This window comes from Brienomyrus brachyistius, chromosome 4 (assembly GCF_023856365.1).
Source record: "Brienomyrus brachyistius isolate T26 chromosome 4, BBRACH_0.4, whole genome shotgun sequence".
NCBI classification, from domain to species: domain Eukaryota; kingdom Metazoa; phylum Chordata; class Actinopteri; order Osteoglossiformes; family Mormyridae; genus Brienomyrus; species Brienomyrus brachyistius.
The window spans coordinates 40,652,107-40,675,043 of record NC_064536.1 but is presented as its reverse complement, the minus strand read 5'-3'; the positions used below and the strand labels follow the sequence as shown (position 1 = coordinate 40,675,043).

At 43.6% G+C, this 22,937-nt stretch overlaps 1 protein-coding gene and 9 non-coding genes across 11 annotated transcripts in view; all 10 read right to left on the bottom strand.

Annotated features, from left to right (window-relative positions):
- LOC125739748 (uncharacterized) overlaps nucleotides 1–22,937 on the bottom strand; it is a 248,467-nt gene that overhangs the window by 83,534 nt on the left and 141,996 nt on the right. The gene's annotated exons all lie outside the window — the stretch shown is intronic.
- Nucleotides 1,871–1,943, bottom strand: trnam-cau (transfer RNA methionine (anticodon CAU)). The gene has a single exon. It is a non-coding gene; the product is annotated as a tRNA-Met (tRNA).
- On the bottom strand, nucleotides 3,007–3,078 carry trnag-ucc (transfer RNA glycine (anticodon UCC)). The gene has a single exon. It is a non-coding gene; the product is annotated as a tRNA-Gly (tRNA).
- On the bottom strand, nucleotides 3,528–3,600 carry trnam-cau (transfer RNA methionine (anticodon CAU)). Its single transcript has one exon. It is a non-coding gene; the product is annotated as a tRNA-Met (tRNA).
- Nucleotides 4,303–4,375, bottom strand: trnam-cau (transfer RNA methionine (anticodon CAU)). The gene has a single exon. It is a non-coding gene; the product is annotated as a tRNA-Met (tRNA).
- Nucleotides 5,077–5,149, bottom strand: trnam-cau (transfer RNA methionine (anticodon CAU)). The gene has a single exon. It is a non-coding gene; the product is annotated as a tRNA-Met (tRNA).
- On the bottom strand, nucleotides 5,331–5,402 carry trnag-ucc (transfer RNA glycine (anticodon UCC)). Its single transcript has one exon. It is a non-coding gene; the product is annotated as a tRNA-Gly (tRNA).
- Nucleotides 5,851–5,923, bottom strand: trnam-cau (transfer RNA methionine (anticodon CAU)). The gene has a single exon. It is a non-coding gene; the product is annotated as a tRNA-Met (tRNA).
- trnam-cau (transfer RNA methionine (anticodon CAU)) lies at nucleotides 7,389–7,461 on the bottom strand. Its single transcript has one exon. It is a non-coding gene; the product is annotated as a tRNA-Met (tRNA).
- On the bottom strand, nucleotides 8,525–8,596 carry trnag-ucc (transfer RNA glycine (anticodon UCC)). The gene has a single exon. It is a non-coding gene; the product is annotated as a tRNA-Gly (tRNA).

Below are 22,937 nucleotides of genomic sequence, written 5' to 3'. Positions count from 1 at the left end.
CTGTTGCCGAATTTTGTTGTTGCTCGATTGGCTACTGTTGCAGGTGAAATCTTAGCCATGGGATGCGGATGACTGTACAGATGCTTGCATCTGAGATCAGTTTGGGCTAGACGTTGAAATTGGAAGGTTTGTGGATCCGCTATGAGACGAGTAATGGTATCTACTTCTGAAGAAGTTCTTTTGCACAGTAATGGAAGTACGCTGGGCTGATGCCACATGAGTGACATAAAAACATCAATTAGAATCTGTGGGAGAGTGATTTTGTAAAAGTGCAGCTATGCATGGGAACTGTTTCAGCAAGTAAATAAACTGCCCTGTGTGAGGGTCGAACTCATGAACTTCAGATTATGAGACTGACGAGCTACCGACTGCGCTAACGAGGCTTTCACTGGCATAAGCAGCCCTGTTTTGCCAGTGTGCTAACTCATCTGGAAGGCAGATATACAGATTGATGGAGTAATGCTTCTTTCAGTTTCTATAATGCAGTGGGTTATTGATGACATGCTGTTCAGCTGGACTATAAGCACCTGAAGACACTCACACAGAAGGAGGTCATAAGTAAGGCTGCGTTGGCCGGGAATCGAACCCGGGTCAACTGCTTGGAAGGCAGCTAAGGCAGCTATGCTAGCCACTATACCACCAACGCCAAAGTTGATAAAGCTTCGTAGCGATTATCTTTTATCTTTCCACAAACCTGCTAGCAGTATGTCTGGTTCTGGTCCAGTTCTGGTGTTGTGATACAAGTGTAACAGTCAACAAGTATATGGCCCTCGTCACAGATTTTGCTGTTGCCGAATTTTGTTGATGCTCGATTGGCTACTGTTGCAGGTGAAATCTTAGCCATGGGATGCAGATGACTGTACAGATGCTTGCATCTGAGATCAGTTTGGGCTAGATGTTGAAATTGGAAGGTTTGTGGATCCGCTATGAGACGAGTAATGGTATCTACTTCTGAAGAAGTTCTTTTGCACAGTAATGGAAGTACGCTGGGCTCATGCAACATGAGTGACATAAAAACATCTATTAGAATCTGTGGGAGAGTGATTTTGTAAAAGTGCAGCTATGCATGGTAACTGTTTCAGCAAGTAAATAAACTGCCCTGTGTGAGGGTTGAACTCACGACCTTCAGATTATGAGAGTGACGCGCTACCGACTGCGCTAACGAGGCTTTCACTGACATAAGCAGCCCTGTTTTGCCAGTGTGCTAACTCATCTGGAAGGTAGCTATATAGATTGATGGAGTAATGCTTGTTTCAGTTTCTATAACGCAGTGGGTTATTGATGGCATGCTGTTCAGCTGGACTATAAGCACCTGAAGACACTCACAGAGAAGGAGGTCATAAGTAAGGCTGCGTTGGCCGGGAATCGAACCCAGGTCAACTGCTTGGAAGGCAGCTATGCTAGCCACTATACCACCAATGCCGAAGTTGAAAAAGTTTCGTAGCGATTATCTTTTATCTTTCCACAAACCTGCTAGCAGTATGTCTGGTTCTGGTCCAGGTCTGGTGTTGTGATACAAGTGTAACAGTGAACAAGTATATGGCCCTCGTCACAGATTTTGCTGTTGCCGAATTTTGTTGATGCTCGATTGGCTACTGTTGCAGGTGAAATCTTAGCCATGGGATGCGGATGACTGTACAGATGCTTGCATCTGAGATCAGTTTGGGCTAGACGTTGAAATTGGAAGGTTTGTGGATCCGCTATGAGACGAGTAATGGTATCTACTTCTGAAGAAGTTCTTTGCACAGTAATGGAAGTACGCTGGGCTCATGCAACATGAGTGACATAAAAACATCAATTAGAATCTGTGGGAGAGTGATTTTGTAAAAGTGCAGCTATGCATGGGAACTGTTTCAGCAAGTAAATAAACTGCCCCGTGTGAGGGTCGAACTCACGACCTTCAGATTATGAGACTGACGCGCTACCGACTGCGCTAACGAGGCTTTCACTGACGTAAGCAGCCCTGTTTGCCAGTGTGCTAACACATCTGGAAGGCAGATATATAGATTGATGGAGTAATGCTTCTTTCAGTTTCGATAATGCAGCGGGTTATTGATGACATGCTGTTCAGCGGGACTATAAGTAGGGACTTGGAAATTTTTCACCAAATTGTCTTGATTAACTTCACACCTATTTTAATGGAAAGAGATTAAAAAATCATAAAAAATGATACCTCATTTGTCAATATATCTTTAATAGAACCAGAGATATTGAAGATTTAACATGCCTGAAATCGGATTTTTGTTCTAATGTAATTACAATTAGAGCTGCAGAAAAAACTGTGACTTCTTAGAACAACTTCGCTCTGCATAGGCGGAGGGCAGCCTGCCCCTCATTCAATAAATGTAAGAAATTGTAAATAGGGTATGGTGCACTTAAACATCCAGAACTTTGCCAATATCTAACCAATCTTAGTGATTTTTGTTGTTGAATGTTGAAATGAAAATTTACTTGGGGGTATCTCCATTAACTGGCATGATGTCTAACCAATCAGGAGCCAGATCAGTGGTCACGTGACATTGATCCATCCTCCGTACAGCACATAAAATCCCTTCAATCTTCAATCATCCAGAAGTGGGCACACGATTGTATAGTGTGGGCATGCATCAATCGTCATCATAGTTGGCAATATTCACATTTAGGGTGCAATAAATATGCCTGTGCACAAATAATCGATGCCCCACGATTCTTTCGATTTTTATTTAGTGCGTGAAAGTTACCTTGTTTTCAAATTGTTGTTGCTCCTCGAATACTGAACCGATTTTGATCCAGTAAAAAATAAGAAAATCAAGGATAAATAAATTATTCAAAACGGCGGATATCTCATAAGTTGAATGCAGAGCTAGCCGCGAAAACCGCATATTCGCACCCACACCCCGTAGCCACCGCTGAAAAAATGATGACGTCATCACACGGAATATAAGAGTGAGCGACCAAAGCAGGATTTCCAAGTCCCTACTATAAGCACCTGAAGACACTCACAGAGAAGGAGGTCATAAGTAAGGCTGCATTGGCCGGGAATCGAACCCGGGTCAACTGCTTGGAAGGCAGCTATGCTAGCCACTATACCACCAACGCCGAAGTTGAGAAATCTTCGTAGCGATTATCTTTTGTCTTTCCACAAACCTGCTAGCAGTATGTCTGGTTCTGGTCCAGGTTTGGTGTTGTGATACAAGTGTAACAGAGAACAAGTATATGGCCCTCGTCACAGATTTTGCTGTTGCCGAATTTTGTTGTTGCTCGATTGGCTACTGTTGCAGGTGAAATCTTAGCCATGGGATGCGGATGACTGTACAGATACTTGCATCTGAGACCAGTTTGGGCTAGACGTTGAAATTGGAAGGTTTGTGGATCCGCTATGAGACGAATAATGGTATCTACTTCTGAAGAAGTTCTTTTGCACAGTTATGGAAGTACGCTGGGCTGATGCCACATGAGTGACATAAAAACATCAATTAGAATCTGTGTGAGAGTGATTTTGTAAAAGTGCAGCTATGTATGGGAACTGTTTCAGTAAGTAAATAAACTGCCCCGTGTGAGGGTTGAACTCATGACCTTCAGATTATGAGACTGATGCGCTACCGACTGCGCTAACGAGGCTTTCACTGACATAAGCAGCCCTGTTTGCAAGTATGCTAACACATCTGAAAGGCAGATGTATAGATTGATGGAGTAATGCTTTTTTCAGTTTCTATAATGCAGCGGATTATTGATGACATGCTGTTCAGCTGGACTATAAGCACCTGAAGACACTCACAGAGAAGGAGGTCATAAGTAAGGCTGCGTTGGCCAGGAATCGAACCCAGGTCAACTGCTTGGAAGGCAGCTATGCTAGCCACTATACCACCAACGCCGAAGTTGAGAAATCTTCGTAGCGATTATCTTTTGTCTTTCCACAAACCTGCTAGCAGTATGTCTGGTTCTGGTCCAGGTCTGGTGTTGTGATACAAGTGTAACAGTCAACAAGTATATGGCCCTCGTCACAGATTTTGCTGTTGCCGAATTTTGTTGTTGCTCGATTGGCTACTGTTGCAGGTGAAATCTTAGCCATGGGATGCGGATGACTGTATAGATGCTTGCATCTGAGACCAGTTTGGGCTAGACGTTGAAATTGGAAGGTTTGTGGATCCGCTATGAGACGAATAATGGTATCTACTTCTGAAGAAGTTCTTTTGCACAGTTATGGAAGTACGCTGGGCTGATGCCACATGAGTGACATAAAAACATCAATTAGAATCTGTGTGAGAGTGATTTTGTAAAAGTGCAGCTATGTATGGGAACTGTTTCAGTAAGTAAATAAACTGCCCCGTGTGAGGGTTGAACTCACGACCTTCAGATTATGAGACTGATGCGCTACCGACTGCACTAACGAGGCTTTCACTGACATAAGCAGCCCTGTTTGCAAGTATGCTAACACATCTGGAAGGCAGATGTATAGATTGATGGAGTAATGCTTTTTTCAGTTTCTATAATGCAGCGGATTATTGATGACATGCTGTTCAGCTGGACTATAAGCACCTGAAGACACTCACAGAGAAGGAGGTCATAAGTAAGGCTGCGTTGGCCGGGAATCGAACCCGGGTCAACTGCTTGGAAGGCAGCTATGCTAGCCACTATTTCACCTAGGCCGAAGTTGAAAAAGCTTCGTAGCGATTATCTTTTGTCTTTCCACAAACCTGCTAGCAGTATGTCTGGTTCTGGTCCAGGTCTGGTGTTGTGATACAAGTGTAACAGTGAACAAGTATATGGCCCTCGTCACAGAGTTTGCTGTTGCCGAATTTTGTTGTTGCTCGATTGGCTACTGTTGCAGGTGAAATCTTAGCCATGGGATGCGGATGACTGTACAGATGCTTGCATCTGAGATCAGTTTGGGCTAGACGTTGAAATTGGAAGGTTTGTGTATCCGCTATGAGACGAATAATGGTATCTACTTCTGAAGAAGTTCTTTGCACAGTTATGGAAGTACGCTGGGCTGATGCCACATGAGTGACATAAAAACATCAATTAGAATCTGTGGGAGAGTGATTTTGTAAAAGTGCACCTATACATGGGAACTGTTTCAGCAAGTAAATAAACTGCCTGGTGTGAGGGTCGAACTCACGACCTTCAGATTATGAGACTGACGCGCTACCGACTGCGCTAACGAGGCTTTCACTGACGTAAGCAGCCCTGTTTGCCAGTGTGCTAACTCATCTGGAAGGCAGATATATAGATTGATGGAGAAATGCTTCTTTTAATTTCTGTAATGCAGCGGGTTATTGATGACATGCTGTTCAGCTGGACTATCAGCACCTGAAGACACTCACAGAGAAGGAGGTCATAAGTAAGGCTGCGTTGGCCGGGAATCGAACCCGGGTCAACTGCTTGGAAGGCAGCTATGCTAGCCACTATACCACCAACGCCGAAGTTGAAAAAGTTTCGTAGCGATTATCTTTTATCTTTCCACAAACCTGCTAGCAGTATGTCTGGTTCTGGTCCAGGTCTGGTGTTGTGATACAAGTGTAACAGTCAACAAGTATATTGCCCTCGTCACAGATTTTGCTGTTGCCGAATTTTGTTGTTGCTCGATTGGCTACTGTTGCAGGTGAAATCTTAGCCATGGGATGCGGATGACTGTACAGATGCTTGCATCTGAGATCAGTTTGGGCTAGACGTTGAAATTGGAAGGTTTGTGGATCCGCTATGAGACGAGTAATGGTATCTACTTCTGAAGAAGTTCTTTGCACAGTTATGGAAGTACGCTGGGCTCATGCAACATGAGTGACATAAAAACATCTATTAGAGTCTGTGGGAGAGTGATTTTGTAAAAGTGCAGCTATGCATGGGAACTGTTTCAGCAAGTAAATAAACTGCCCCGTGTGAGGGTCGAACTTACGACCTTCAGATTATGAGACTGACGCGCTACCGACTGCGCTAACGAGGCTTTCACTGACGTAAGCAGCCCTGTTTGCCAGTGTGCTAACACATCTGGAAGGCAGATATATAGATTGATGGAGTAATGCTTCTTTCAGTTTCTATAATGCAGCGGGTTATTGATGACATGCTGTTCAGCTGGACTATAAGCACCTGAAGACACTCACAGAGAAGGAGGTCATAAGTAAGGCTGCGTTGGCCGGGAATCGAACCCGGGTCAACTGCTTGGAAGGCAGCTATGCTAGCAACTATACCACCAATGCCGAAATTGAAAAAGCTTTGTAGCGATTATCTTTTATCTTTCCACAAACCTGCTAGCAGTATGTCTGGTTCTGGTCCAGGTCTGGTGTTGTGATACAAGTGTAACAGTCAACAAGTATATGGCCCTCGTTAAAGATTTTGCTGTTGCCGAATTTTGTTGTTGCTCGATTGGCTACTGTTGCAGGTGAAATCTTAGCCATGGGATGCGGATGACTGTACAGATGCTTTCATCTGAGATCAGTTTGGGAAAGACGTTGAAATTGGAAGGTTTGTGGATCCGCTATGAGACGAGTAATGGTATCTGCTTCTGAAGAAGATCTTTTGCACAGTTATGGAAGTACGCTGGGCTGATGCCACAGGAGTGACATAAAAACATCAATTAGAATCTGTGGGAGAGTGATTTTGTAAAAGTGCAGCTATGCATGGGAATTGTTTCAGCAAGTAAATAAACTGCCCCGTGTGAGGGTCGAACTAACGACCTTCAGATTATGAGACTGACGCGCTACCGAGGCTTTCACTGACGTAAGCAGCCCTGTTTGCCAGTGTGCTAACTCATCTGGAAGGCAGATATACAGATTGATGGAGTAATGCTTTTTTCAGTTTCTATAATGCGGCGGGTTATTGATGACATGCTGTTCAGCTGGACTATAAGCACCTGAAGACACTCACAGAGAAGGAGGTCATAAGTAAGGCTGCGTTGGCCGGGAATCGAACCCGGGTCAACTGCTTGATAGGCAGCTATGCTATCCACTATTCCACCTAGGACGAAGTTGAAAAAGCTTCGTAGCGATTATCTTTTGTCTTTCCACAAACCTGCTAGCAGTATTTCTGGTTCTGGTCCAGGTCTGGTGTTGTGATATAAGTGTAACAGTCAACAAGTATATGGCCCTCGTCACAGAGTTTGCTGTTGCCGAATTTTGTTGTTGCTCGATTGGCTACTGTTGCAGGTGAAATCTTAGCCATGGGATGCGGATGACTGTACAGATGCTTTCATCTGAGATCAGTTTGGGAAAGACGTTGAAATTGGAAGGTTTGTGGATCCACTATGAGACGAGTAATGGTATCTGCTTCTGAAGAAGATCTTTTGCACAGTTATGGAAGTACGCTGGGCTGATGCCACATGAGTGACATAAAAACATCAATTAGAATCTGTGGGAGAGTGATTTTGTAAAAGTGCAGCTATGCATGGGAACTGTTTCAGCAAGTAAATAAACTGCCCCGTGTGAGGGTCGAACTCACGACCTTCAGATTATGAGACTGACGCGCTACCGACTGCGCTAACGCGGCTTTCACTGATGTAAGCAGCCCTGTTTGCCAGTGTGCTAACACATCTGGAAGGCAGATATATAGATTGATGGAGTAATGCTTCTTTCAGTTTCTATAATGCAGCGGGTTATTGATGACATGCTGTTCAGCGGGACTATAAGTAGGGACTTGGAAATTTTTCACCAAATTGTCTTGATTAACTTCACACCTATTTTAATGGAAAGAGATTAAAAAATCATAAAAAATGATACCTCATTTGTCATTATATCTTTAATAGAACCAGAGATATTGAAGATTTAACATGCCTGAAATCGGATTTTTGTTCTAATGTAATTACAATTAGAGCTGCAGAAAAAACTGTGACTTCTTAGAACAACTTCGCTCTGCATAGGCGGAGGGCAGCCTGCCCCTCATTCAATAAATGTAAGAAATTGTAAATAGGGTATGGTGCACTTAAACAACCAGAACTTTGCCAATATCTAACCAATCTTAGTGATTTTTGTTGTTGAATGTTGAAATGAAAATTTACTTGGGGGTATCTACATTAACTGGCATGATGTCTAGCCAATCAGGAGCCAGATCAGTGGTCACGTGACATTGATCCATCCTCCGTACAGCACATAAAATCCCTTCAATCTTCAATCATCCAGAAGTGGGCACACGATTGTATAGTGTGGGCATGCATCAATCGTCATCATAGTTGGCAATATTCACATTTAGGGTGCAATAAATATGCCTGTGCACAAATAATCGATGCCCCACGATTCTTTCGATTTTTATTTAGTGCGTGAAAGTTACCTTGTTTTCAAATTGTTGTTGCTCCTCGAATACTGAACCGATTTTGATCCAGTAAAAAATAAGAAAATCAAGGATAAATAAATTATTCAAAACGGCGGATATCTCATAAGTTGAATGCAGAGCTAGCCGCGAAAACCGCATATTCGCACCCACACCCCGTAGCCACCGCTGAAAAAATGATGACGTCATCACACGGAATATAAGAGTGAGCGACCAAAGCAGGATTTCCAAGTCCCTACTATAAGCACCTGAAGACACTCACAGAGAAGGAGGTCATAAGTAAGGCTGCATTGGCCGGGAATCGAACCCGGGTCAACTGCTTGGAAGGCAGCTATGCTAGCCATTATACCACCAACGCCGAAGTTGAGAAATCTTCGTAGCGATTATCTTTTGTCTTTCCACAAACCTGCTAGCAGTATGTCTGGTTCTGGTCCAGGTCTGGTGTTGTGATACAAGTGTAACAGAGAACAAGTATATGGCCCTCGTCACAGATTTTGCTGTTGCCGAATTTTGTTGTTGCTCGATTGGCTACTGTTGCAGGTGAAATCTTAGCCATGGGATGCGGATGACTGTACAGATGCTTGCATCTGAGATCAGTTTGGGAAAGACGTTGAAATTGCAAGGTTTGTGGATCCGCTATGAGACGAGTAATGGTATCTACTTCTTAAGAAGTTCTTTGCACAGTAATGGAAGTACGCTGGGCTGATGCCACATGAGTGACATAAAAACATCAATTAGAATCTGTGGGAGAGTGATTTTGTAAAAGTGCAGCTATGCATGGGAACTGTTTCAGCAAGTAAATAAACTGCCCCGTGTGAGGGTCGAACTCATGAACTTCAGATTATGAGACTGACGAGCTACCGACTGCGCTAACGAGGCTTTCACTGGCATAAGCAGCCCTGTTTTGCCAGTGTGCTAACTCATCTGGAAGGCAGATATACAGATTGATGGAGTAATTCTTTTTTCAGTTTCTATAATGCAGCGGGTTATTGATGACATGCTGTTCAGCTGGACTATAAGCACCTGAAGACACTCACAGAGAAGGAGGTCATAAGTAAGGCTGCGTTGGCCGGGAATCGAACCCGGGTCAACTGCTTGGAAGGCAGCTATGCTAGCCACTATTCCACCTAGGCCGAAGTTGAAAAAGCTTCGTAGCGATTATCTTTTATCTTTCCACAAACCTGCTAGCAGTATGTCTGGTTCTGGTCCAGGTCTGGTGTTGTGATACAAGTGTACACAAGTGTGTCAGTTGTCCTCTTTCCTACAAAAAACTAATGCCAATGAATTATACCAGTCTGGCTTTAGACCAAACCATAGCACAGAAACTGCTCTAGTCAAAGTAATGAATGATTTACTTGTGGCTTCTGACCGTGGCTGTGTATCTCTGTTGGTATTGCTAGATTTAACTGCAGCGTTCGATACTGTGGACCATAATATCCTCTTGGACCGGTTAGAAGGTGTAGTTTGCATTACAGGGACAGCGCTCTCTTGGTTCCGCTCATATTTGTCTGATCGCTATCAGTATGTCCATGTGAACAATGAATCATCCAAGGCCACTAAAGTTGAATATGGTGTCCCACAGGGATCAGTCCTGGGTCTGCTACTGTTTACCCTGTACATTCTACCTCTTTGTAACATTATTAGAAATCATGGTATTGGGTTTCATTGTTATGCAGATGATACACAGTTGTACATATCTGTTAACCCTGATGATATATCACTGCTATCTCGGTTAGAAGACTGTCTATTAGATATCCAGTGCTGGATGGCAAAAATTTCCTTATGTTAAACACAGAAAAAACAGAAGTTCTGGTAATTGGTCCCAAGGCTGCTAGAAATAAGTTCCACCACCTCAACGTTGGTAACCTTCCTACACAACCTAACATGGTAGTTAGAAATCTTGGCGTTCTTGTCGATTCAGATCTATGCTTTGATGCTCACATAAGAAGTATTACTAGAACTGCATTTTATCATCTACGGAACATAGCCAAGCTTCGTAAGATGCTCTCACTTAATGATGCAGAAAAACTAATACATGCCTTCGTAAGTTCCAGACTGGATTACTGTAATGTCCTCCTATCGGGTTGCCCGTCTGGATCCTTGCATAAACTTCAGACGGTACAGAATGCTGCAGCCAGAGTTCTAACAAACACTAAAAAATTTGATCATATTACACCGGTCTTATCCTCTCTTCATTGGCTGCCAGTTAAGTCTCGAATTGACTATAAAATACTGCTATTAACTTATAAAGCACTAAATGGCCTTGCACCAGAATACCTTAGTGAACTGCTGACCACATACAACCCTCCACGCTTGCTTCGCTCTCAAGCCATGGGATATCTGTTAGTGCCTAGGGTAGAAAGAGCTACGGCAGGCTGCAGAGCTTTCTCCTACAAAGCTCCTCAGCTGTGGAATGGTCTTCCACCGGATGTGCGGGTTTCAGGTTCACTCTCAATATTCAAGTCCAGACTAAAAACACACCTGTTTAGTTTAGCGTATAGGGACACTAGTTCTAGCCCTAGCTAACTCTTCACTCCCAGTCAGACCTGTAGTGTGAGGTGTAGAGCTGGGTGGGGATCGGTGACATTTGCTTTGGATGAACTGGATTGTCAGTGCTGTCACTCTAGCTTCGCAATCTCTTGTGGAACTGGAGTGCTGACATTTCAGGGACTCCCCATGCCGGCATTCCCACTTGCCTCTCCCTCCTACTGATGCTGCCATAGCCATATCTGCCGGAGCTTGCAGATTGCACTTCATATTGTACTCACCTAGCTTTTAGCACTGCCAATAGCCTCCTCTACTATGCCTAATTGTACATTTTATTTCCCCTACTCCTCCTGGGGGTGATGCCTGGAGACCTCAATCTATCAAGATATTCAGCACACCCGACCACCACCAGTGACGTCCCTGCATCCAGCTCGCCGTTCTGATCTTCCATTTTTGACCCGCTGCCTTACCTCTGGTTGCCTGGCAATTGGAAGAAGACTCGGCTTCGGCATTGGCTTATCTTCCTTGCTCTCCTCTCTCTATTTGACTATCCCTGCCGGCCCCTGGAGGATGGGCTTCCCCTTTGAGTCTGGTCCCTCTCAAGGTTTCTTCCTTCTAGGGAGTTTTTCCTTGCCACTGTCGCCTATGGCTTACTCACTTGGGGCTTTGGGTGAGGATACTGTAAAGCGCTTTGAGACAATGAAATGTTGTGATAATGCGCTATATAAAAATAAATTTGTTGTTGTTGTTGTTGTAAGATGTCTGTACTGCAGACTGTAGCCAATGAGATGCACAGTATGTAACATGTCACTGAGTCAAAAAGGAAGGACCTTAACACAAACACTGATGAAAAAAATGTTTTAATATTTTAAAAATCTGCATTTTAATTTAATTCAATATGATAAACGAGACTTGGAAGAAGTAACAGTGTCAGCTAAATCGGGCGACTTCATGAGGTTAAATATGATAAGCAATATGTTAAAAAATGTCAGTTTATTGGCCAAACATTTACATACAGTATGTATGGTGTAATGGGCTGATATTCATAAACATTTAATTGCTGTGCAAATCTTTGAGTGTTTTACCTGTGTGTTGAAGTCCTCCAGGGCTGTCAGTGGACAAACAGGAGGTGACGGGTGTGGATGGAGACAGTGTCAGTGTTACTATGGAAACAACAAAAGACAAAGGATGTGGTGTAAGATTGGGGGCTCCTGTGCATCAGAGAGATCAGTGAGTTTGCATGGGAGGCCTGTCCTGATCAGGGATGACACAGAAAATAAAACCTTCATTGTGACAATGAGTGGGCTGGAGAGGAAGGACACTGGCTGGTATTGGTGGCTGGTTGTGGAATCCTGCAGATTCCAGTTCATATTACTGTTAAACATAAGTAATTGATTTAAATCTGCCTGTGAATTATTTATGCTTGAATATAAATAGATATTGAATATATATAGATATAGACAGGGTGCCAACCAATTGCAGGACACGCTCACACTCCATTCCCTCGCACAAGCACACCTACCGGCAATTTGACAACTCCAATTAGCCTCAGCATGTTTTTGGACTGTGGGGGGAAATCAGAGTCCCTGGAGGGAACCCCACAATGACACAGGGGGAGCATGCAAACTCCATACACACGGAACTCCAGCGAAGACTTGAGTACACGTGCCAGAGGAGTGAGGCGACAGTGCAAACCCTGCTTTTTATTAACTATCCTTTCTCCTGTTTCCACTGCTCTCCTTTTCTCTGCACATGATGAAGAAGGAGGGGATAATGAAAAACGGAGGTAAGCATTCAGCAGCATTTACAGTAGTGTGGGGGTCCAGCTAGCAGCATTTACCTGATCACACAGTAATGGGAAACTGTCATTTTAATTTTAAGGGAAAAAAATATTTTTTATTTCATTTTCTTAATAATAAACTTGAGATCCCATCCCATCCAGGGTGAGCCCTTGCCTTGTGCCCTGTGCTGCTGGGGAATGACTGCAGGCCTGTTTTTACAAAATAGTGTAACATGTTGTGTGATAATCTCTAGCTATTTTCATGCTCTTTGTTAATGTCTCCTGTTCCTCACATGTGTCCTGTGTAATAGTACAGATGTGGCTGTACCGTGTTTCTATAAAGCATGTAAGACTTTACTGTTCACATCCACCCTCTTATTCAGCTCTTTGGTCCAGCTGGCTCTGTATGTAGGACTGAGCTGATCGGTGCTGCTGTCGATTATCAAGGTGGTTTTACTTCAGTCAGAACAGATTCACTGTTTTGTTCTTCAGGTTTAAATGTGATATGTGTGACTGACAGACACACTGGTGTATTATATGTCTCACAGGTGGGAGCAGGTTCTGGATGCTGTACTGAAAGCTGGGACTGGTGTGTTTTACCTGATTTGCACCATCATCACCATTCAGCTGCACTGGACCTCCTGTAGAAAGCGGGAACCAATCAGAGAGAAGCAGAGGGTCTCCCTGGATCAGAGGAAGCTGGCAGAGGAGATGACCTTCGTGGAGCAGAATGAGTCAGACGAGCTGTAAAATAAACGGTTATGCTAACTGCAGTGAAGCCTCTCTCACTCGGCCCTGCTCAGTCTGTACAGTCATAGCATGAGAGTCAGTTAAACACAGAGGGGATGATTATCTGCTGGCAACCTGTACAACCACGTATTGGCCACTTATTCACAAGTGCTTTGCTGCCACCTGCTGGTTAATGTTTAATAATCGTTATCTTGTGAAGGTAAGACTGGTTTTTATTAAATTGTCTCTTGATTCTGAAAAAATATGGTACTATGCAAAAGTCTTGGGCCATCAAAGAAAACGTTTAATGCTATTTAATTGGGTTGTGTATATTTGCTCAGAACAAAAACACAATTATCATAAAAATATATGCAAATTAAAAGTGACACAATAAAAACTAACAAGAATTTCTTCTTTTCTCCATAAAGTTACTGATGCCTTGTTGGATCGCTAGATGAACCACGCTTTGGATCCTAAACCTCTCCTCAGGGGCACCCCAGCCATTCCATGTATTTGTTAAATTCTGCCACCAGCTCACTTAATTAATTAATTTAATTAAACAAATGTGTCATGCCCGGCTCGTCCGCTCCTCCTGTGTGCCACGCCCCCTGATTACCCACGTGTTTTCTCCCGATTGTACCCAGCTGTATCTAGTTAATTTGCTCAGTCCTGTGTATTTCAGTCCGTGTCTTACCCGAGTCCTTTGTCCTTCATTGATGTCAGTTGATGTTCGTGCCCTCGTCCCTGAGATTAAACCCCTCGTTTGCCCTGATTCTCGGCTGTCTGCCTGCTTCTTACCCGCCTGCCCGCACGATCGTCGCTCTGCCCGCGATCGCTGCCGTCTCCCGTGACAAAATGTTAATGATGCATTGATTAGCCATAGGAGTTGTGTTATAAAAAGATATAGGTCTATTGGATGGTTGGTGCAAATGTTATACTAACTTTAGAAGAGATTTTGAAATGACTGGGCTGCCACACTTTGACGGACAAAATATTATAATTCTAGACCAAGATGAAGATCATTTGAACATCATTTTCTTCGACAGCCCAAGACTTTTGTACAGTTTTGTATGTGTCTTTTATACTGGTCATAATTTGTTTAAATACATGATTAATAAATTGATACTTTACAAAACATTTCATATTTTTCTGAAATTGGTAATTATTAAAAATGAATTTCACAAACTTAAATGGTTTGGCTGCGATGGGCTGGCCCCCCATCCAGGGTTGTTCCCGTGCCCATTGCTTCCGGGATAGGCTCCGGACCCCCCACGACCCAGTAGGATAAGCGGTTTGGAAAATGGATGGATGGATGGATGGATGGATGGTAATTATTAAAAATGAATTTCACAAACTTAAATGGTTTGGCTGCGATGGGCTGGCCCCCCATCCAGGTTTGTTCCCGTGCCCATTGCTTCCGGGATAGGCTCCGGACCCCCCACGACCCAGTAGGATAAGCGGTTTGGAAAATGGATGGATGGATGGATGGTAATTATTAAAAATGAATTTCACAAACTTAAATGGTTTGGCTGCGATGGGCTGGCCCCCCATCCAGGTTTGTTCCCGTGCCCATTGCTTCCGGGATAGGCTCCGGACCCCCCACGACCCAGTAGGATAAGCGGTTTGGAAAATGGATGGATGGATGGAGGGATAAATGGTTTGGAGTTTTTAGGTCACCCCTCCTCGTCAGAGCCCACCAATCAGGGACTCTTTAAAAGAGTGATGTAATCGGGAACGCCCACTTTTCAATCTGCAGTACAAATACATCAGCTTGTCTCTGCTAACAACAGCCTGTGCATGTCAGTTAAGGAGGAAACAGTACCACATACATATTGGCCAACATCAAATGAAAATGTAACACACGAAAACAGGACTGCCCACTTATCACTCTGCGTAAAATCACACCAGCTTGTCTGAGCTGACAGCAGCCTCACATATCAGCTAAGGAGGAAGACGGCATATCAAAAGTAAAAAGAAAGACACCATCAAATGAAAATATCCCTGTGTGATCTATTGGTTTCTGCTTTCACTCCCATTAAATGACAGTAAGTCTAGTTGCTGTCCGTGGTGCTGAAAACCTGGATCAGTAAATTCCAAATGAAACTTCTTTACCTGATTTAACTGTAACTCACTTATTTTGTTGGCAATGATGCTTTGTTGAGTCTAGAAAGGCGCAAAGTGGGTTTCAGATAAATGAAATGAAGTAGTTTTGCTTAAAAACCAAAAAGCTTTGAACAATCAGTTCAGCTTTGGACTGTAGTGCTTCACAAAAGTAAAATCCATCCAGTTAAATCTCTTTATCCCCAAGTCAAGAAGATATCAAATGCAGAGGCACATTGTGGGAGATACAAGGTGCAGACACATTAAAAGCACTTTTTTTGTGTGAACATTATAAAACAGATTGATACACATTAAGCAGTTTGTAACTTTACATCCAGACCTACATCAGTCAGAAAAAGCAGGCGATGACCATCCCATCCAGCAGCTTCATCTCTGATTGTACAGAATCCCATGTCAGCGTAACTTCTGAAGTCATGACTAAACTAATTTCCAGCTCTGCCTTCAGTTTCATCTGTTAAATTAAATTAGGAACTAAACTAAACTAGGAGGGAAATATAGTCAAGCTACTTAAGTAGCCGAATTTTGTGTATCCACTAGAGGGCAGCCACACATAGATTCCCTTATGAATGGTTCTGATGCTTCTGGAAAGCACTGCACAAAGACCCAGGTATGCCAGTGAGGAACGGATAAAGAGCAGACGGATCCAAATACTAGCTGTAATATATAGTATTTTCAATGAATTTAAACAAATTAATATAACAGTGTCAGAGTGTCAGATCCATGTGACTTTTTATGATTGAAGAACTTTGAAAGCCTGAATATAACTGAGGAGGCCCACGGACCCCATTATGTGTGAAACATCATTTTGGTGCTGAGAGAAACACAGGACTGCTGATAAGACCCAGATGAAGTGAATTACCTGACTTTGCCCCCACCCAACCCCCCCCCCCAGGATACCCCCACCCCTGTCATACAGACACCTTCCTAACGGACCTCTTGATTTGTGCTGATCCACACATATGAAAAGGACCTACTGCAGTGACATTTTAAAACTGTACAAAACATAATAAAGACTGAAACAAAGGCCTGAGGTCAGACCCTCTGTATGTAGCACACAGTGTTTCTGCAGTCTCACACTCACATCCTGTGTGACGACTTTTCTGCTTTTCAGAATAAGTCTGATTTCACTGCTCTTTGCTCATTTGCAATATGAGGAAGTAACAGTTTAGAAAAGAACTAGACTTATTTGATTAATTTGTTTGTAGTTTAAACTCTGTGAGCATGAATGATTCACTGTGAAGACCAGCTATCAATAATTTTGCTATGAAATCATGTTTCTAAAATGATAAGATTCTAGATGAAATCAAAATATTTATTCCTGGTAAGAGCAGGACAACAGCAGCATCAAACTGTTTTCCTTTTTACAGACAAGAAATAGACAGGAAATGCATCAGTGCACAAACAGTTTATGAAAATCAAAGATAGATGGATGATTTTTAAAACATTTAAAACCCACAAAAAGGGAGGCAGTGAGGTTAAGGAGAGTCAGGAAGTCAGTGTCAGTCTCCACAGATCTGAGGTCAGCGATACACACATAAGGCTCCTCTGATGCTCCTTTTCATCCTCTTCTTCACTGATGGGCCTCCAGGTGAGGATCACTTACTCTGGGACTCCACCATTCAGCGTAGTTAAGATGAAGATACATTTTGCACAATATACTTACTACATCTGTTTGTTTATATTCATATTGTTCCATGAAGTTTGATCACTTCCCGATTATAGTCTGTGGTGGTAGCATGTTGACTGACTGATTTTAGAATTGACTGCAGTCTTCTTTGTGTCCACTATGTGGCAGCAGTATAAAGGAAATATCTTATTCTGTCACAGCTGCTGGTGTGTGTAAAAATTCACATACTCTGATAACAAGTAATTCTGCCTCCAACTGTTTGTCAGGGACCTGGGCAGGAATGAATTACATGCCGACTGTACATACAACAGAGATAGGCTCCTGGGAGAACTTTGCCAGAAGTTGAAACACGACTTTAAGAATGACACTGATACAGAGTACTCAGCTGTTTGGTTGAAACTAAATCTTGGTCTGGATTTTTACATTCTGGACCTGAACTACCCACTGCTGCACTGACCCCCACCTTCTTCTTTTTTTTCCCTTTGTCCTGTCCGGCAGCTTTAGCAGAATCATGGTCTGAATGCACTGCTGTGACAAACATGTTTGCTTTACCATGAGGGGTTCTATAAACTCTGTATAGGCCTCTCATGTTGATCGATTTCATTTTTTAAATTTAAAAAATTTATTTATTTCATTTTTAGGCGGCATGGTGATGCAGTGGGTGAGCTGGCCGAAGAGGATGGACAGATTAGGAGGGAAAAAAAGAAGGAAAAAGAAGAAAGGAGCAAGTGAGATGAAATGAAAGTTTTTAGCGGGTGTCTCTAACTTTGCTCTGCCATTGCATGCACACCACTTCCAGGGCCAGCCTTGCTCTCACGCTGATATACTGTCAGATTATGCACATCTTATATGTTGTTTTAACCCTTAGCGTATTAGTAAAGGCTGTTTTGTACTTACTTGATGTGATGGTCCACTTTACTGTGGCCTTGAGCCACATTAGAAATTTATTTCTGATATATTTAACTTAATCCTCATTTTTCTTTTGCCCATGAGCACGAAACAGCTAAATAATTAGCATGATGCAGAAGTTATTCTCAGACAGGCACTTAATCTAAAAAGCAGAAATGTCATCATACACGATGTGAGGGTGAGACTGCAGACACACTGTGTGCTGCATACAGAGGGTCTGACCTCAGGCCTTTGTGTCAGTTGTTATTATGTTTGATTTGTGATTCTCACCTGGAGGCCCATCAGCGGATGAAGAGGAGCATCAGAGGAGCCTTATGTGTGTCTCACTGACCTCAGATCTGCGCAGACTGGCACTTACTTCCTGATTCTCCATAACTTTGCTGTTTCTCTGTCTTTATCTGTTACTCAGGAGTCCTGAAGTCCAATGAAAAATCCGCTTTCTCCTGTCTATTTGGCTGATACAAGTTCTGCTCACTTCTGCTTGGGTTGCATGGATCACCAGCCACTTGTCACCAACTAACAGACCACAGCCTACCTGACCAATGTCATAACTGGTGCACCTAGGTATAAAATTTAGTCTCACTGTCTCCAAAAAAGGTCACTGTCTGGAACCCCATGGAACCACATTTTTGATTCCTTAGACAAGAGCATCCTGAGCAGCTGCATCACGGTCTGAATTGGGAACTGCCTCGCCTCAGATCATAAGACCAGCGGATAGTGAGGATAGCTGAGAAGATTATTAGAGTCTCTCTCCCCTCCATCATGGACATTCACATCACACGCTCCATCCGCAAAGCCACCAACATTGTGGATGACCGCACCCACCCCTCACATAATCTTTTCACTCTGGCATCTGGAAAAGCATTCAGGCCTCCACAACCAGACTCAGAAACATGGCGCCTGACTACTGAACTCTCAGGGACTGATCTGAAACCACACACAACACACACACACATACAGCTGTGTAATCATATCTTCGTGGGGACTCTCCATTCATTTCTATGGGGAAAACTGTAATCCCAACATGACAACTTTAACCCCTACCAACCCCTAACCTTAACCATATGTAACCAAACCAAATACAAGACTTTTGGCATTTTTAGTTTTTTGACTGTATTTACAGATCTTTGTGAGTACCTGAAAATGCCCCCAAAACATCAAAATAACGGGGTTTTTGTCACATTGTGGGGGACATTTGGTCCCCACAATGTAATATACACCTACTCCACACACACACACACACACACACAGATTAGGTATTTGAATCTTTGTGGGGATTCTCCATTCATTTGTATGGGCGTAACCCCAATCCTAACTATGGCAACCTTAAACATTGCAGTAGTTACCAAGCAGTAACAGTAAGCAACCAAACAAAATGCAAGACTTTTTGAATTATTCATTTGACTGCATTCACAGAATTTAATAAAATTCAGTATCTTACTTTCGGGACCGAAAACATGTCCCTATAAAGTCAAAATAACATGTTTTTATAGCACTATGTACATAACCACCCACCCAAACGCGCGCACACACACACACAAACAGGCCTACCTACAGTATACCCTCCATAGATTCCTGAATGAAATATCTGTAAAGCAGTTATTATGGCATGGCGTTTGGTTTGAACATGCAGTTTTTAAGAATATTGCGCTAATTCTAAACGAAAGACTGCACTAATTCTAAAATGGCTATATAAGAACTTTATTTACCATTAAATAAATTATAAATCAAACCAAAATTTAGTCTCTCAAAAAACTTGTATATGACATATCTTTGTTCACATTATGAGAAATTAAAAACACCAGGACACAGAATGTGAATAACAAGAACTATAGTGTTCTTTCTCAAAAGCGGACCTACCAACGTGGCTAAAATGCTAATTGCGTTCACCAGCTATGGAAAAAAAACAGCGGGGCACCCCAAACATCGCGGTATTACGCATTACCGTAATACTGCATAGCAAAGACATAATGTCATAAAAAAATTACAGTCAGTATTTATAGACAGAACTGCGTGGTTTCCCATTGACAAGTAGATACATGGTTTACGGGCTTGAAGGCGGTTAGATCAACAAATCCAATCACGCTCAGCCAAAACAAGCACGAGCTAAACATACTACTATTGATTGGTTCACCTTCAAATTCGTCCCGCCCTGACAATTAATTCTCGTTTTCATTCGTTGAAAATGGCGTCAGTACATATCTTCATCCTTTCGACCAATGAAAAATTTCGCTGGTTTCCATAGAAACAAAATCAGTGCAGTTTGAACATAAACTTTCTGACAGAGCGATGGCGCAGCGGTGAGAAGCATCTCTTCGTATGTTTCTTGCTATTTCTTCAGATTATGTTTTGTTAGCATAGTTAATTATATATTTCATTGTATGTCGTGATATAGTTCATGCAAATATTGCCGCAAAATATAATTGAAATATATTTAAAATTAGTAGCTTAAACTGTAGATGCTGTGGCCATTTTTCGTAATGTGATTGTTTATATTTAAATTGTAAGAGAAAATAATTGTGTTAAACTTAAAAACAACAAGCCTTATGGTTGATATGATTGGTTTTACTCATCCGGTCTGTCGTAATGCGTTTCATCTGAAGATGTTATTCTGAAAAGAGCCCCTATACGTTTACTTTTTAAATGTCCCATGTTGTTGAAGTAAGATTAACCGTTTGCTGGGTTCATTACCATGGCGATGTTATAACGTACCGAAGCAGCGTCCTGATTTCGCCAGCGTTACTGTATAGGTTGTGAAACAGTTTTAGCAATTTGGCCGCTTCTATCGGAGTAGCCTCGATGCCACGAGCAGCTAATGAAGGCTCCATCCCTTTCCATAGGCATTCTTGGTGAATAGCATTTAGCAAATGTCTGGAGTACGTTGAAAATACACAGTGTCTAGTTTGGCTTTGAGAGTATCACAGACGGCTAGTTAATTATGTTAACCAGAATGAAAATTCCGAAAGCTGTTTCCTGGACCAACGACCAGCACTGGGGAGCCTGGGACCTGTGGGACGAGGTGATCGACTGGGGAGAGAGGAAAGGTTTGGAGGAGTGCTCACCAGCGACACCCCCCACTGTCCAGGCTGGGGAGGTTATGGGGGGACTGGGAGGTGTGACGGACTGGTGTAAGGGAGGGGAGGGTGTGAGAGTGATAGGCAATGCTGGCATTGTTTCTGAGACTCTTCAGAGAGGAAACTGGCGGTGTAGAGATAGATGTGGGTCTGGTATAGATAGAAGATGTAGAAGTGGTGGAAAATTAATATTAAAGTTGAGCTTGTAGAGCTCTTGACACAGAGAAGAGCCAAAATACAAGGAAGATGAAGCTGTGGTTCTTCTGCTGCTGTTTGGGGAACATTAAATGTTTGAAACAGTATCAAAGATAATGAATTAAGTGTGCTAAATTTTGAGATGTATAGTGGAATGTTTATTAACAATTGTTAATGTGGCGCCCCTGAACCCCCTCGGTTGGCCGCCCCTGCCGGTTGTGTGGGGTCGGGGATGAGGACTAATTGGGGCCAGTCGGGGATCTGGCCCCGGTGCCGGGGGGGCCCACTCCTGCACGCCCTTATTGCTCCCCTGGGCCGGACACCACATTTCATACAACACTAGAGCTTTGAGGGGCAGTGGGGAGGTTTTACTTGCACATTAGACACCACATGACACTAGGGCTGAGGAGGTGGGTATAGGCAGGTGGGGTTCTGCCGTCTGCCAGCGGTGGGGTGCCCGTGCCTCGACTGTTCACCTGCTTTTTGCACTTTAGTTATATACACAGTCCATGCTACATTAGGGCCTTGGGGTGCAGGGAGGGGGATGGGGGACTCTGCCATCTGCCAGTGGTGGGACCCTCATACTCGAACTGCACCCACTAATTTTAATGCATTGTAGACATAAACACACAACTCTCTCACACTTGTACATGCACACTTCACATTAACATGGGACGGGGAATCAGTGGGGGCTGAGGGGTCCCCCTTAACTCTCTGTCTCTGGCCCTGCGCGTGTGGGGTGGCCCGGCAGGTAGAAGACGGCTCTGGCCGGTGTGGGCCGTCTCCTCTTGTGGGCTGCGGGCTGGGTGGTCCTTGGCTCTGCTGCGCCGTGGTGGGGCCCTGGCAGGCGGTCCGGGGTATCTAGGGATGCTCTGAGCCCTTCTAGGCGAATTGTAGGGTTCGGTCTGGGCTGGGCGGGGGGTCTGCCGCTCCCCAGTTGACGCAGGTCCGCTCCTGGGTGGTGGGGGGGGGGGGGTGCACTTTGTTTGTATGGGTCTCCCTTAGATCATCCTGCAGTGTCGGGGAGGGGGGGGACGTGCCGGGTCGCTACAGTGGGCGGTGATCCGTCCTGCCGGGGAGCGGGCTGGGGGGACCGTCCGCCAGGGGAGTGTTCCCGGTTGATGGGGCCCTTTGGCCCTGGACCCGCTTCCCTCGGTGGAGGGCTTGTGGGAGGGACTGGGGGGCTCGCTGTCTGTCCCCCCTCTGCGGACCTCCTTTTACAGGGGTTGGGCCCCCCTTAGTCCCTCGTAGGCTCCCTCTCGGGTTGGGCGGGTGGTTGTCTTGTGGACATATGGCCATGGGCCGTGTGTTTCTTATGGTTGTTTGTACTCTGTATTCCCCTACACTTTATTTTCTCCATCCCACCTTTACATCTCCAGCCCGCTGTTCCTGGGAAAAGCCACCTGCCAATCATCCTTGGAGCAGCAGCCATTCTCAGGATCTCCTACATCACAGATCACCTAATAAACACAGGACCTGTCGACGACTGGAGAAAAGGAGAAACGCTGAAGCACACTGGGCATTTTGGAAGCATTTCATCATAATAAATTACCTTTGCCTTTACAGTTTCTGTGTACAGTTTCATTATAGTAAATTGCACTTAGTTGTGATTACTCAGTTACAAAGACAATGGGTCACTCTATAATGGGTGATGGTATGCTTTTAGCTGTGCTTCCACAGGTTGTATCTGCCTTAGTAAATGACTAAATGTCTTTTTCACAAGTGATTTTGATTATGTTTGTAGAATTAAATTAAAGGTAAACCTGTACATTGGTTA